This window comes from Bubalus kerabau, chromosome 17, assembly GCF_029407905.1.
Source record: "Bubalus kerabau isolate K-KA32 ecotype Philippines breed swamp buffalo chromosome 17, PCC_UOA_SB_1v2, whole genome shotgun sequence".
Lineage (NCBI taxonomy): Eukaryota > Metazoa > Chordata > Mammalia > Artiodactyla > Bovidae > Bubalus > Bubalus kerabau.
The window spans coordinates 46824837-46830224 of record NC_073640.1 but is presented as its reverse complement, the minus strand read 5'-3'; positions in this window follow the sequence as shown (position 1 = coordinate 46830224).

Here is a 5388-nt window from a genome sequence, read left to right as displayed (position 1 = left end):
CAGCCCGCCCGGCCCTGGCGCCCCCCGGCCGCCCCGCGCTGCGCCGAGCCCGCCCGGCCGGTGCCGCCGGTGGAGCGTCCGCGGGTCTGTGGGTCCCGCCGCCCGGCCCCTGGCCCGCCCGAGCCCGGAGGCCGCGCCGCGCCAGCCACGTGACACGCCCGCCGAGCCGCAGTGGCGCTGGCAGGGCGGGTGCAGGTGGCTGGGGCGGGCGGGGGGCGCGCGCCCCGCCTCGGGTGCTGGACAGCTCCACGCAGGCGGCCCCTGGCCAGTGCGCGCCCTCCCGGCCCGAGCCTGGCGCTCCCGGCAGCCCTCCTCCCCGCCCAAGAATCGGTCCCTCCCGGAGCCAACTGAGATGGGAGGGGAGCGGGGCGGTGATGGGTAGAGGGTGGCAGAGAAAGGGGCTAGAGGAGCTGCTAAGGGGACCTGAGGGCAGGACCGCGCCTAATGGCGCAAGACTGAGGCCTGTCTTCTGTGTGAGGACCTGCCCCCCTCATTGGCCACGACCAAGCAGACCCGCCACATCCCTGAGATGAATCGCTCTGCGCAGAGCGAGGCCTGTGAGGGGACACTGCTGACCAGGTGACCATTCTAAGAGGCCTCTGGAAACCCACCCCTCCCGCGGGCCCCAGAGCCCACGCAGTCATCCCTACACGCACTGGGAAATGGAGGAAAGGCCTGTTTTCCAGCCTCTTCCATCCGGGAGTGTTGTCAACCAAGGGCCTGGGCCCAGTAGAAGCCGAAACCCTGGGGAACAGTTTGAGGAGACCACCTAAAGGGCCACCCCTCCTTTCTTGAGAACCTTGTGAAATGGGAGGTCCCCAGAGCGTCCCTCCTTGTCCTGGCTGCTGGGTATAACCTTCCCTGCCTTCGTCCCCAAGCCAAGGCTCAGGATTGGTCTCCGCTTGATGTTCCCTGTTTTGCAAAGAAGGTAGAGAGAAACCAGTGTTATGTTAGTGAACATTGTAGACATTGTAATTCAACTATCATTTTCACAGTGCAGGCCAACTGGATTTTAATTTTTAAAAATCTGGGGAAAAAAAAACTTTTAGGTTTTCTGTCTTCCCTTGTTCTCTCTTCTAATTCTTCTGGTGATTTTTCCACCGTGGACTTCTTGGGATATGTATTAAAGGATTTAAGAATCAAATAACAGGATAAATGACTCATTTATGGTACAGAGCACTAGCCTGCCGTAATTCGGTTTCAAAATTTCATCAGGCTGCTGATCACCCTGTAATGGGTGTTTATGCTTAGCAAAAACGTTCAGCAGAAGTAGGGATAGGCAGAGTCTGCAGTTTTATTTCCATATGAAGATGCTTTCTGGCTCAGTGTATGTTTTGCAAGCTATGTAAGGAATCCAGGATTGACACCAGTGCCCTGGGGAGTCCTACTGGAGCTTGTGGGGAATGGAAAAATATGAGCCCCTATGTACACTTCTCAAATAAAAAATATGTTTAACCAAGTGGGAAAACATGGTTAGATAAAAAGCTCCAATTTGCCCAATCTGTTCAGACTCACTGTCAACCCTCATAAACCCACAGGCCAGAGCACAGACAGCCTGGGACCCTTCGGTCAATTGGGAACAAGTCTTCCCACTGCCTAGTAGAGCAGAGTCAGAAAACAACAACCACCTAACTTTATGTAAACTTTTGATAATTTGTTCAGCACGAATTTGTCTTGCATTTATATACATTTTTAAAAATATAACTTATCTGGAACTTCCCTGTTGGTCCAGTGGTTAAGAATTTACCTACCAATGCAGGGGACACGGATTCAACCCCTGGTCTGGGAAGATTCCACATGGCACAGAGCAACTAAGCCCATGTGCCACAACTACCGAAGCCTGAGCACCTAGATCCATGCTCTGCAACTAGAGTATGTGTGTTAGTTGCTCAGTCGTGTCTCACTCTTTCAACTCCACAAACTGTGGCCTGCCAGGCTCCTGTGTCCATGGGATTCTCCAGGCAAGAATACTGAAGTGGGTTGTCATTTCCTTCTCCCGGGGATCTTTCCAACTCAGGGATCAAACCTGAGTCTCCAGGGTCTCCTGCATTGGCAGGCAGATTCTTTACTGCTGAACCACCTGGGAGAAGACACCACAGTGAGAAGCCCACGCACAAAAACTAGAGAGTAGCCCCCCATTCACTGCAACTAGAGAAAACCCACGTGTAGCAACAAAGACCCAGCACAGTAAAAAAATAAAATAAAAAATAATAATTAATGAAATTTAGAAATATATGAAGGGAATGGCAACCCACTTCAGTATTCTTGCCTGGAGAATCCCATGGGCAGAGGTGCCTGGTGGGACCCTAGTCCATGGGGTCGCAAAGAGTCAGACATGACTGAGTGACTAACACAGAAATATATGTGACTTATCTTGATTACTGGAGCTTCCCAGGTAGCATTAGTGGTAAAGAACCCACCTGCCAATGCAGGATATGTAAGGCACTAAGTTTTGATCCCTGGGTTGGAAGGGAGGAGGAAATGGCAACCCACTCTGGTATTCTTTCCTGGAGAATCCCCTGGACAGAGGAGCCTGGTAAGCTACAATACATGGGGTTGCCAAGAGCTGGACATGACTGAAGCGACTTAGTGCATACACACACATCTTGATTACTGAGTCTTCTGGCACAAACTTAGTCCCTGCCTATGCCGCTGCTCCTAAGATGCTTCAGTTGTGTCCGACTCTTCGTGATGCCATGGACTGCAGCCTACCAGGCTCCTCTATCCATGGGACTCTTCAGGCAAGAACACTGGAGTGGGGTGCCATTTCCTTCTCCAATGCAGGAAAGTGGAAAGTGAAAGGGGAGCCACTCAGTCGTGTCTGACTCTTCATGACCCCATGGACTGCAGCCTACCAGGCTCCTCTGTCCGTGGGATTTTCCAGGCAAGAGTACTGGAATGGGGTGCCAGTGCCTTCTCTGGACCCTGCCTGTATGGAGGAGACCTTGACTATCTGACATCCCTTTCCAGTTTAGTCTCCTGGTGGTCTAGCGCCCTCTAGAGGCTGCTGCCCCAGGCAGGGCTCCCTAGGGGGCTCCAGTGGAGCCCTGGCCCAGTCTTCTCCTGTAACCCTTCTAACCACTTCTGGAGCAGTTCCTGGCAGCCTAATCTCTGCTGCAGGACTTGACAGTCTGGTTGCAGTCACCAGGTCCCCCACAACTTTTTAACAAACATCCCACCTTGGCTTGATTGTCTCCAGGAGGCTGTGTCTCTCACAACCAAATCTTCCAACTAGTGGAGAATTTAGTACTGGATACTAAAGGGGTGATACAGGTAACAAACCCCAAGAACCTGCAGACAGGCTGGGGCAGATGAGGAAGCAGTGGGGTGGAGGGACCCAGGCAGGGGATCAAGGTCTTCCTGGCAGGAAGCTGACCTTCCTAGTTAGGAGGAAGGGAAGCTGCTGTTCCTTCCACATGTCTCATGAGCTTCAGCATGTGGGCCACTGAGGCCTTCAGCAATCTGCTCCAGGAGTGAGGCGAGGAGGGCAAGCAGAGAGAAGGAAGGGGCTTGGAGGCGTCCCACATAAATCCCCTTCTGGAACAAACTCCTCACCAAAATGCAGGCACAACTCAAGCCCGCTCTTACCCAATGGTTGCTGGACTCTATGTAGAGGACGCCAAGTTGGCTGGTAATGGTCTTTCTCAATCTCACATAGTGAGCATCGTTTTGAGGAGCAAAGGCCAAATGTGGCTTTGGCAGGTCAAACTGAAACAAGGGCTTATGATCACTGGTCCAGGTCCACTGCAAGTGCCTTCCGGGGTGGGGGGCAAGCTCTCCATTTTCCAGACACTTCCAAATCTGCCGTCTGCACCTTCACTATTGTGTCCATCTTGGTTCATGGTGGCATCATTTGCTGAATTAATAATTTCTACTCCAATCCCCCCAGAGCCATCCATCACTAAGTCCTCATAGCTCAACCCCACAATGTGGGTATCTCAAATCAACTCTACCCACTTCTCTTCATTACCACAGCCAGCTCCCTGGTCCCAGCCACCATCTCCTCTCTCTTGGGCCTCCTACATGGTCCCCTGCCTCCCAGTTAACAGCTCACATTTTTAACATGCAAAGTGAATCATGAAAATGCACCAGGGCAGACTTTGAAGTTTTTAACCTGAGCTTTGTGATCCTGTTGGACTAGCCCTGCCTACCACCTTCTCCAAGCCCCCCTCTCCACCCAACTCGTTCTGGCCCCAGAATGTTTCCACCTTAGCCAGAGCTAAGGTCTACATTTCCTTCTTGGCCAGAAGACCAGTCCAGAAGCAGAGGAGGAGAGTGTTTGGAGAGATGTTCTTAGCCCTGTGAGCAGCCCCTCCAGTGTGTGGAGGTAACTGTTGCTACATGTCCAGGGCCACCTTGGAGAGAAGCTCTGCAAGCCCCTGAGGATGGCCACTCACTGGAGCCAGTGGTGGGAGGGTTGTTCTGTCTGCATTTAAGTCTCTCTTTGGGCAGAAACAACCTTTGAATGCTTTATAAGATCCCTCTGGGACCCAGCAGAGGAGCCTCACAAGACAGAATTTTCTCTATTTTGCTATTTCTTTGCTATTTTGCTCTCATATACATCAAAGTCCATGTTTCTCAAATGATATTTTAAAATCTCAGCCCTTTAGGTAGAAACTAACAGGAAAACGAGCAACTATGGGACTTCTGAATGGCAGCTAATGTTGTACGGCTTGAATATAAGCTGGTAGAAGGACAGAAAAGAAGCAAGAAGAGAAAGAATAGCCTCAGAGAAAGAGAGTTAAGGTTTATTTGCCTTAGAAGTACTACAAATATCAAAACCACAATGAGACACCACTTTATATCCATTAAGATGGCTATTATAAAAAAAAAAGAAAGAAAGAAAATATCAAGTGTTGGCAGGAATGCAGAGAAGTTAGAACACTTGTGCATTTCTGATGGGAATGTAAAATGGTACAGCTGCTGTGGGAAACAGTTTGGCAGTTTCTCAAAAGGTTAAATATAGAACCACCATATGATCCAGCTATTCCACTTCTGAGTATGCACCCGAAAGAATTGAAAGCAGGAACTCCAGGAAATGTTTGTACACTCATGTTCATGGAAGCATTATTCACAATAACCGACAAGTAGAAGCAACACAGGGGAAGTGCAAGTGTTAGTCCCGCAGTCTAATGACCGAGGTGGCCACCACGACTCTTGGGGACCCCCCAACTGTAGCCCGCCAGGCTCCTCTGTCCATGGAATTCTCCAGGCAAGAATACTGGAGTGGGCAGCTTTTCCCTTCTCTTGGGGATCTTCCCGACCTAGGGATCAAACCCAGGTCTCCTGCATTGCAGGCTGGTTCTTTACCATCTGAGCCACCAGGGAAGCCCAGAAACAACAGAAGTGCCCATTAATAAATGAATGGATAAGTAAAAGTGTAATATA